The sequence below is a fragment of the Patella vulgata genome, chromosome 5 (assembly GCF_932274485.2).
Source record: "Patella vulgata chromosome 5, xgPatVulg1.2, whole genome shotgun sequence".
NCBI classification, from domain to species: domain Eukaryota; kingdom Metazoa; phylum Mollusca; class Gastropoda; family Patellidae; genus Patella; species Patella vulgata.
Genome location: NC_065883.2, coordinates 33,360,084 through 33,372,449, shown reverse-complemented (window position 1 = coordinate 33,372,449; position 12,366 = coordinate 33,360,084).

Genomic DNA, 12,366 nt, shown 5'->3' with positions numbered 1-12,366 from the left:
GGGTAACTAATTATGTTCTTTCTCTTCTAAAGTCCGGACAAGACCAAAGACGAATTTAAAGACAAAGGATTCCGAATGGGTAGTTTTTAAGATATTTCCATCGAGGATATTTACAACACTATATTTGCATTGAAAATGTGTTAGCTTGTACACAAGCCCTTTTTCTGCAGTGGCAAGTCAAGTTTAGGTAAAAACTGTGTGAGACTATCCCAATACTATGTTGGTGTTAGAAATGTAAAACTAGCCGTAAAGAGGTTTGTTAGTGTATTCAGCAGGGGAGCAGAGTATGGAAAGATAGCAACGCTGCTTGATACATACATTCAGCTTTTTAATTTGAACCTTGGTCCCCGGTTGAGTTTACTTAACATTTAACCCCCTTTTCACTCTATTAACAAATACAATAATAACCTAATTGGTTGAGTTGTCGTTCTTTTATATTGCTTATTATTACTTTTAATGGCCACTCAAAATATTAACACCTTTTGGCCATATTTCTAGTGTAAAAACTGTTACATGTCTGTTAATATAGTTAGGTGGTTTGCTTTAAATGGCACCGCCACAGTTTAAAAATAACAAGCTTAACTGATATAATTCCTTTCTTCTTTCTTTTCCCTGAAAAAGTTTGAAATTGTTATTTAATGATATTCTATAGTTTTATCTACATACACAGAACAAATAATTTGTTTCAAATTTGCTTATAAAAAAACCGCCAAAAAATCGGTTTCTTATGTCTTCGAACGAAATAACCCAATTTGTGAACAGTATCATTGTGTATGTTATTATAATGTAGATAATTAAAGTTCTACGGTTATATCTATTTGGAAGCTGTCGTATTTCACAAAATCAACTTTATTTAGCGAACAAGAACTTTATAGTAACTGGGGGATCCAGAAAATGGTATTGCACATCTGATGACACCCATCGTACTAAGCAAGCCAGCATGTCAGAAAAAGTTTAAGACCAAACACAATAAAAAATCAAAAGCATTTTAAATAAAAAAAATAATAATAATTGTGCTTCAACCATTATTCAAGTTTAGTTTGCACCATTTAAGTTTACATTTACTGATTCCATACCACAAATTGTAGGTGTCTTTGACAAATTGAATAATAACAATACTGCTTTATTTTTCGTGGGGATCACGTGGCTAAGTGGGTAAGGCGCTGGCTCGCTAGCCTGAAGGTCGGGTGTTCGATCCCTGCATTGGCCGAGAAAGTTCATCCAGATTTTTCGGCGTGGTTTCCCCTTGTCAGTGATGCAGGACTGGGGGCCTGACAAGGACAGCTGTCTAGTCCGTAGGATGAGACGAAAAACCGAGGTCCCGTGTATATATTAGAATGCACGTAAAAGATCCCCTGGCAGTTGGAATTCGATATAAGAGTAGGCGATAGTGCCGCTGCCCGGGCAAAATTTTCCTCATAGCACACTGTATGGCGTATGCCCGTCTTCATTAGCCCAGTATAGGAGCAGAACAGTAGGACGTTAAACCCCATTTCATTTATTTTTCGTATTGGCCAGCACATTTTTTTTTTCATAGACTCTGGACGTTGAAATAATTACATAATTGTGACCTTAGATATACCTGTGAATAAACTGGCTTGCCGTAGCTTTAACACTTCCTAGGGAATTAAAGACCGTTGAAATATACAACGGTTGAATCCAACCATCGTCACAATTCTGACCAGTTCATTTTTATCTAATGATTATAAGCCAACATGGTTGCATTCATTCCATTATTGAAAACGATGATCGCCTTTGTCAATAAAACATAACAAACATTATAACTGACAATAAAATACGATTCATAATACAATTCATGTTTCCTTTCGTAATTCCATCTTTTGTTAAGTTTTCCTCCACCTTCATCCGCCTACCCAAACGTGCGAGGAACCACACAAACTACCAAATAATCTCAAACGGCTTGACTCGTACACGTTGTCTGCGATATCACTACTGTGGACGGGGACGTTAAACCATCTGACTCTACGTCAAAATTATCATAGAAGGCTATTTTGATTTTAAACAGACACCCGAATATTCCCGCCAGTCAGGGACATTATCGGTAGAGACCCCTTTTGCCGCAAAGACTAATACTGGATCTTCTATTAAAAATATGCCAGTCACAGCACGAGATTTTCACCAGATTCAAATGCGATTGACAGTTAAAACTGTCAAAATGATTTAATCTAAAATTTGATAATCGAGATGTTGTTTATTATCTTAACAACGGTATCATCAATTACAATCGAGACTACACTGTTCTTCTATCGCCGATAACTGACTGAAGTAATTTGACTGAAATTTTCAACATATTCCCTTTTCATTATCTATTATATTAACTATTATAGCGAGAACTGTCAGCTCCTTATCTAAATCTCACATAATGCCACTTTAAAATTACCTTCCCGCGTACAAACTCTGTGACTTCATGATATATTTGGACTAACAACATATTCAAACTAATTAAACTTTGTATTCGCGAGGAGATAAACCAAGCTATAAAAAAATCTATATTTAGAAGACATGTTTGTCACCTTATTTGATTGAGGGAGAGCCCATTTTTCAGAATGTATTTGTCATTACTTACTGTCCATTTAGCATATATATTGAGGCCTAAGTAAATTCTTGAATTTTTTTCTGCCAACTTCTTTTTCCGCCATTTAATTGCAGAGTCTATTATACGTTTACATCCCTCAATGTTCCCCAAACCGTCTAATAATATCATCAAGAAACAACAACCGCTCCCCAAGTCAATCTGGCAGACAATAAGCCGACGGGTTGTCAGTTATAGGCCGAATTCGCGGGGTGAAAATCTTGTCACCTTCGCTCCCGCTAAACCGGTCTACAAATCGGACTATCAATAATCGTGCAATCAATATGTCAACAAAGTTCTCCAATAAAATTTGCCAATTTAATAGTTCAAGCTCGAAATAGGCTATAAATCGATGACTTATTTCTTTATAGTGCGGAGCCATATTTGCGTAGATGTGAGTTGGATCCTGCGCATCTATTTAAAACTTGGCCAATCAGCGGCCTCGCTTGCGGGGTTGCGGTCAAAAATTCTGGGGGTCAAGTGCCAGGTCATAGCATTTGAAAACAAAGCCATGCGCACGATTTACCTTGCAATTTGCTCGCGGTTGGGACGAACAGAGATCAAATGAACCCCCCAAAAACGTCCCATCCGTGTAGAGAAGTGGTGTATGAGAGCCACAAAAGGTATTTTGATCACACTGACATAAAATGTGGCAGTCAGTCAGGTTTTTTCGACACTGATTAAGGATATGGACCGGTCGATTTCACTAGAAAAATGCCTTAATATCTAATCAAGGGAGATTAATGAGAAAGCAACAAGGTCACTGCATCTATAAGTGTAATTCTAATAAAATCATTCATTTTACATAACAACATACTTAAAACCTGTCTAGCCTGCTGTCTTAATACTGATCATGGATAGGCTAGTGTATAGCTAAGATTAAGAATGAAAAAACATATTTTGAAATAAATGTTGAAAACTTAAAAAGTTGCAGAAATATTAATAAGAAATGCTTAAATAATTTGAACTAGCTCAGAATTGTCAGGGAAAAGCCCATATGGACAAAATAAAATTTTGCATCTACAATGTATAAGCTTACAATAGATATGTGAATTCAAATAACACTTGACTGTAATTAAAAGCTGTCAAATTCCATTCTCATATAGAAAAAATTGTTTTTGTCTGCAATTGCGAATGAACCAGATGCCCCCCCCCCCCATCAATATGGGGCTCACCTACGACATAGTGTACATGTAATCATCGATAAAAGTGCCAAACACACTTTCAATGTTGGAATCTTGCTTCTGATTAATAAATATTCTGATTTCTTTAAACAATTATAACAGATACTGTACATGTAGTCGATCAAATCCAAAACTAATTACCTTTGATTTGAAAAATATTTTTGATCGCCTAAGATAAATAAAATACAATTTAATGGAGGATTTACACTAAGAATAAGGCTACCGGTTTTGTTTCACTGGACTTATCAAAACAGCAAAAGTGTTATTGGTGCTTTAAATAAAATAATAAAAATGCTGTTTTTATTTCGCACTGGACTAAATTGTCCCTCTTTTGTATGGCCCCCGCTCGAACATACTTGGATTTTTTCTTGCAAATTATACAGATCTCTGATAAAACTGACTTCTGTAACTCTGATGAAGTAGTAACAAGTACTGCACCATGATGTGATTCCTTTTGTGATATTAATGAAGGAGTAGGGGTGAATGAGACACACTTTTAGTTTTTAAATTTGTTGAAGTACTAGGCCTAGTAGTAGGGGTTATGGACATAAAGGCCCTAAACCAAAATGGCTCAAGTATTTGGTCATAACGGTCAAACATTTTGGTCAAAAATACATAACGGCCAAAACATAAGGGTCATAATGGCCAAAAAGAACATTTGAATTTTGATATATTATGTATCAAATGATATTTATTAATATAAATATTGCATAATATAAATACCAATATTTCTTAATAGATAATATTTTCATATACATTTATTTAATACATAAATTTAAATACACTGTAGACATTTATACTTAATACACTGTATAACTATAACATACATAATTTACAAAGACATCTATTTAATATGGAGGGTGGGTGGCGAATGGTTTAACATGTTCACATGAAATCATAAGGTCTGTCATTGCGTCAATGACTTAGTTTCAATTCTCTGCTTGTACGTGACAAGGACTAGGGTCACTTGTTCAACCTTGTGGGTTTTCTCCGAGTCCCCCAGTTTCCTCCCTCTGCTACAGACCCTTACATGCAAGCAAATTATTTAAATAAAAAGGAACCGTGTCGACTGGACATTAATGTTCAGCTCATGTTACTTTATCAGTGGGGTGTGAAAGACTTAATTAGGGATTATCAAAAACTTTGATTAATTAGTATTCCCCTCTTTCCTTTGAATCACAGCATGCAATGTTCTGGGTTGACTTGGATGGTTATATTCAATTCTTTCATTCACAAATTTTTCTGGACTTATGGTCTGTAGCCTATATATGATGCACCTTTATTTATTACATTTATTTATTACTTCTACTACTAGTTGGAATAGAAGTGGTCATATCTTGTTGAAGGTTTGGTGAAACCGTGTTTAAAATATTATGTTATGAGTGAATTGCTATTTTTGTCGAATGATTAATATACTAATAGTAAGTTGTTAAATAATGTTTGTTAAAATATATTATGACCACATCACAGTAATACTAATAGTCTGTATGTCGTGACAGTTTAGTTTCGGTTGGACTGAATGTAGACGCTGCCTTCTCACTGAGTCACCCTCTTTCTTTCTCGCATCTTTTAACTGTTTTGTTCTTAAAACATCTATAAAACGTTGGATGAAATCCAAAACCACTGCCGACTGTATCTTCAATATAATATCCTTCGTAATAAATCCATTTGTATCGAAAAATGCTGCAATGGATTGGTCATTTCCATGCAATTGAAACTAGTCTATAGCTACCTCACGACATTTATCTCACCTTGTGTTTGTAAAGGGTTCTGCACTTCCCTTATTAACACTGTCTAAGTGAACAATACAAGTTAATTGAGCCTTTGTCGCCATTTCGTGTAGCTTCTTCATGTATAACTGCAATGTGTTCCTCGTGAAGCACGCCATTTTGTGTTTACCAACAACACACGCGAATGTAGAAAATAACGTGATTCGTCGATTGTGGAAAAAACCATCACGTGACGCGGCGAACAACGCTAAATTCTGTCCAGTGACCTCGCGCACTATGAATTTTACTATCAATAAATAGTCCGGATTTCAACGAAGAATATCACCGAAGAACTATGAAATTGTTTGGAGAACATTACAACAAACGAATATCTCTATATGAACTATACACTGACAAAATTTCTTCTAGACCGGATTTGTAGGAACGAAAATATTTTTGCAACGACAATTTGTGCCCATGGAATGCGGCCTATTAGTGATACCCTGCCATTTTTGCCCAGTGCTTGTCCCATGGGTGTTTTTCGGGTAATCCAGTGTTTTTCTTGTAAGATTGGGCGTCACTGCTTTCCATATATACCAAATTTGCCATACTTTTATTGGAAATAATCACCCAATAAATAATTTCGTGGGAATGTATCTTTAAATGAGTTTAACCCCGGTGTGCTGAAATTAAAGTATTCAGATGGGTTGTTCTGGTGTGTCATTTCGATTAGTTTCTGTGTAGAAATATTAAGCGGATGCCGGCTTGTTTACTAAATACAATTTGTGTCTTACCATAGAACACACATCTCTCTACATCTCTATACTTTCTCTATAGACATCAAATATTCAGCGAAAACAGACTGCTATCTCGCCCTCTCCCCATTCACAGCAAAAAGAAAAAGACGCCCCCCCCCTCCATAAGATGTCAAATCCAATGACGTCTACAGTTTTATTTTAGTAATGACTATGCTTAAAAAGTCGACAGTCTATGTATGTCAGAAATGAAATGAAATGGGGTTTAACGTCCTACTGTTCCTATGTATGTCAGAAATACAAAATATTTACATAGGTCTACTATATTCCACCACATTAACCATTAACATGACATTCTTTGTGGTAAATATAAAGTAGGAAATGTGAAGATATTTTTTTGGGAGTGACAAACACCCACACAGCATTGGTGTGATTGATTTAGTCACAATGCACCCCTATCATTATATACGTCATTTAGAAGACTGAAATTTGTTGAAAAATATGCATTCTCTCTTTCGCCACGCACTAACGATTCAGAAATATCCCACACGAATTTCAGAATTGATTGTTATGCTTTGATTTCTAATAAATTTGTTCAAATAAAGTGATGAAATGCCCAGACAACATTGCACTTTATAAATGGTATGCAATGTTATAATCCTTGATCTGAATTTTTATTTTGGCTGAGGGAATTCGATAACAGTGCATATTTCAAATATAATATGAATCATGTAACAAAACAGCAGAAGCGACATTTATGCCAAAATATAATTTGACTTAAGGACATAGCTTGTCAGAAAAAAAATGAGTTCTAACATCATACACATTAAATGAAATCATCACGCTGGCGGCTCAACCGCAGTAAGAAACACCCTTACGGCTATATATTTTGTTCATGATCTAAGTAGGAAATTTTGCTTGTGTGTCTGATTTTTGTTTGTTGATGTATATATCATGTTTCGTTGTTTTTTGTGTTAATAGTGTTTATTGCTGAAGGTGCATATAATACATCGGGCGCTCTGTTAATGCATCATTGCATTACATAACGGTTTAAATTATGAGAAGTAAAAATTAGGCACCGCCATTTTTATTGTTCCGATTCATAAAACAATAATAATTTCTTTACAAACGAATCTTTTGCATTCTCGCATTAATTAGATTGTAATACCAGTAATAGACCTCTTTGTCAATTTCATTGGATTTTATATATATGTTGATTTGTTTTGTCCAATGATTCTTTATCTTCGATGAAAGTTTTATAGCTACAGATAAAGTTCGTGTTGGGATATAACAGATTTTGTATTCCACTGTCGACGTAATAAGCCAAAATTTATACTAAAAGTCGACCTCCCTTTAAGCAAGCATTTAATCCTATAGAGCATGACCCAATCAAAATAATACATCAGATCAACTCAATTGAACAATTTATTCTCATCTAAGTCAAAGAGAACTAACCCTTTGTAAAATCGAAAATATTGTAATTATATGGAATGAAGCATTTAGATGTCCATCGACAATTGGATAGATCCACTTCCAATATTTAGACGAACAGAATGCTGGTTGATGTCTTTTTATAAAGGGTAAGAGGATAGCATAACTGGGCCTCTAGAAACAACATTAGCTCGCTACGGATAAACAATAATGTTTTGATATCTTGGGTAAACTTCTTTTTTTTCTTGATGACAATCGCTATGAACAAACTGCTTTGAACATCTGGCAAAACGCACCTGCGCCAAACGAACTTAGCCTAAAGTCAATTCCACCCCTTAAGTTGATGCAGTAGAAAAAATATTCAAGCAGGAAAACCTTCATTTTGCTCCCCTGTATGCCCCTTTGATTACCGTTTGACTTGAATCATGCGTTTAAACATTAGATAAACGTTTAAAATTGGGTTATATTTAGATATTAAGATAGGGAGAAGAAATGATAAAGACGACCATGTACAGAGTAGAGCGAGGTGGCGGAAATATAACGCTGAGTTCCTCTGTCAATCATTCACGGATAATTCCGCGTCTCACATGCCAAAAGATTTCAAATTGAGCTACTTAGCGCAAACTACATCGATGTTTGCCAGTTTGTAAAATCTGAGACTTGTACCATTAGTTTTCTATCGGTGAATCTACAAGCTTCTTTAATTACACTTGTAGTTTGTTTAATCATGCTGCAGTTTAAGTCTTGTTCTTCCATAGCCAGTTTCAGCTCAACCGTTACTTACTCCCCTGAAATCTTATTTTTTTACAAGTAGCGCGGGAAATAGTCTGGTATGTTCCCGATATATGACGACCACATGTAGACTAAAAAAAAGCAAAAAAGCCCTTTTTAATTCGAGCACTCAGTGACACACCGTTGCTGAAACTACATATAATATACACAGGCATTTTCTTCCATTTATTTATTCAAACTATTAAAGTTATTTTTTGAGAAATATGCAGATATTTTTGACAAAATTTAAAACAATTCTACATACTTGTATTCTCTTGTTGGCTGTGTATATAGACCAGAATTATTATTAAGTTGAAGCTATTGTTTAGGTTTACAAGGTCTTTCAATTGATGATCTATGTCATGTAAAAATATACACAAGGATGTATTTGTTAATTTGTAAGATTTTTAGTGCTTTTTGTCGGACGCATTGCCCCCGTTTTAAAAATCTTGTTAAACCGAAGTTAAGAGGGTTTATTTACCTATTTTTAATTAACCGTATGTTTATTCTTTTTAAAAGGATTGAACAAAATACAAGATGCAGAAATAAGTAAAACTACATGAAAAATATATTAGCAGTTAAAAATAAGATAAGACACAATTCTTTATAAAACCGAACATATTTACAAATTTGTGAACAGGATGTGGATCTTTAATTGGAACAACAGTCAGTTATATTATATTATTTTCTTTCTCTTTTATATAACATAATTGTGTTGAAAATATCGTGGCTATATTGATTTATGATGCCTCTTTGTGTATTTTATACTAATAATATAATTAAAACTAGCGAGCTAGATCATATTTAATTATCAGTATTCATGGGTAATGTTGATAGGATTATATTATATTAGTTGCTATATTAAAGGGCTTATGTCTCTATTTTTTGGAACCTTGAAATAGACGAAAAAATGGTTCTAAAAGCACATATTAAGTATGTAAAGTGATTTATATTCAATATTGGGGGAAAAAAATATTGTAATTTCTAATTAATTATGTTCGGTGAAATACGGAACCGTCCAAATTGAACGGCAGTCTTTTACGCCTGTTTAGGGCATTCTACACGTTTTTTTTAAGTTATCATTTTGTCGTTTGTGTATCAGCCTTTACTAATTACTTCCACATTGTGTTGTAGGATATGTTTTTATTTGTTCATTACAAAATAGCACCAGAAGCCATAGGGTACACGACTCGTGTACTGATTATAAAATGTTAGTTGTGTCTTTAATATAGGATATTAGGATTCAATAGTTTCACGGCAAGATAACAACATCAATATTGATTGAAATTGATCAATATTAAATTCTAGTTCGTATTTTTAATTTCGAATATTATGGAACATATTGAGTTAGAGACTTAGCTCCTTTAATACCAAGCTTTAATTTACATGTTAACATATTATCTGATTTAGCTATCTTAATTGCCTATTCTGTATTCACCGCTTGGACAGTAAATGCTAATAATTTGCTTATAAAAAAAATAATGAACATTTTGATAAGCAATAATTTAATTGTGATGAATTTGAGCTTATCTCTTAGTTTAATTATTATTATTCTGTATGATTACATGAATATTTATAACTTATGCTCCATTATTCCCTACCATTCTATCTTACCAGTTTTCATCGCAATCCCATTATCATTACCTTAATTATACCTTTTTTCTCTGGTAAGGGGGATAATTTCATAATATTTTTTTTTCACGTGCATACATTATTATTCTACGCATTTCTGTAATTACATAATATTTATTTATCAAAATTTATCGTTCTTTTAAACACGTATGAAAATAAAGAGTTCTATATTTCGTATAATAAAGCCCAACTGCCATAACTTGTCACAAAGCAATTTATTATTTTTCAGATTGAAAAATACATTTTTAATAATCATCAGGTATCAGGTAAACTCTGTGCAAATTTAACATCAGATGATTGAAAGCACCTAAGGCACTTCGATTAATGTTTTAAATCTCTCCATAAAAGGTTATGTTAAGCGTGATATATTAGGACGTAAATTAAGGATTGAAGATTATCTCCCGTCCCGTGTCCATTGTAGTAACATCTTTCCTTAGATTTAATAACTGTTGACCCCGCTTGATGCGCTTGACTCAAGGGGGTGGGAATCCAGTACCCCCACGTGACGGCCTCGGGTACACATTTTACGATGCAATAGTTATGAATGAACATATTTTAACGGCTGTGTAGACTCCGCTCTGTGTCGGTCTTCCCGTCACCGCTGTGTGCCGCAGGGTTCGCTGTTAGAGCTAGCTCTGTTTGTTTTGACTACAAACGACCGTACGGATGAGTGTCCGTAATAACTTAGAAATTTACTTTTCTACTTGTCAATCTCGTTAATTTTTCACACCTTATTAAACAAACAAAATATGTCGAAACCTGACAATAACAATACAACATCTCGTACAAAGTTTTCGTTATACCGCCAAGGCTTTGTGAACACCTTGTCATCAGCTATGCTTAAATAGCTGGATATAAAAAAATAATGCTCACGACAATAAATCGTGAGAAACATGGAATACAGAAAATAAACATATGAATGGTTCAATAATCACACTGAAAAAAATGACGATTCTGTTAATTGGCAAGGCCGCCAAAAACATAATGACAGGGCAAGAGAATAAATGAGTTTTAATTCTAATTCGTTCAGATTAAAAAATCGCGACCAGAATTTGTTTTTCTGCTAATGAGAAATACAAATCCGACAATATAAAGTTTCGTAACAATTTCAGAATATATGATAAATGGTGGACAGCTTCTGATATCTACCCAACACTTCTTAGAATATTTCATACCGGATCGTGGAATTAGAATTTATGCTTTGAACAGTATTCTATTAACAAAATCGTCTATATTTCTGACGAGAAATAGGTTAAACTTAAATTTGAGGAGCAGCTAACAGGACTCCACAATTGATTTAAAGAAGGAGCGTTTGCGCAGCCCAGAATAAGTTGGCATGCCTTTAGTCATGCTACTAATTGTTAAATAAACATATTCATTTAGAAATTCTAACATTTTAGCCCCGTAACACCCAACTCTTTCGATTTAAGAAATACACCTTCAAGCTGCATTTAATGTGGGGTTTGTATGATATAGTAAACCGTACGATGTCTATAATATAGTTTGGTTGTACTGCAAAGAACGAACCAGATTTGTTTTATGAATTAATAACAACATTATACTTTGATATTTTGACATTGAAATTAAGTCTCTATGTCTAATACGCGTGAGTTCTTACGTCTCTATAAGACGACTGATTGATTCTGGCGACCAAGGAATGGGTTAATATTGAAATGTCATTATAAAACTAATTGACTGGTAGATGTCAGTTTATTCCCTTTACTTCTTCTCAATGGTCTTACTGGCCACATTGCGTGTAAGATCAGGACTTGAAGTCAATTAGAAGATGTGAACATCGGTAACGAGTTAATTACTCTACTGATTAGCAGGTTACCGAGCTGCCCATCGTCTTCTCCCACCAATTAGCGACTGCTGCCGGCGAGGAAACTATACGATAAAATTCTAGGCGGTTAGCATAGTATTCTCTTTTAATTGGAATGAACGCGGATCAGAGCGCGTTTGCCAGTCAGTGTGCGACGTCCGGCACGCTCTTCCTCGACAATTACGGGTCATTTTTCCTTTTGATTGTGGACCTACCGACGGGGGATTCTGAGAAAAATAATTATTTGAGACATAAAGAGACCAAAAATAATATTTTCCCTTGTTTTTCAGGATGTTAACACGCAGTGAAGGACACATGAAGTGACGTCAGGACGGTTGGTGATCCATTTTAAATCTTGGGGAAAAAAACAAAACTCGTTTTTCTTTTTTAATTCAGTGCTCATTAGTGAAAAAGATGTACACTTTGCAAATGAATACTGTCAGCTAAATAACATGTTTAACGGAGGTAG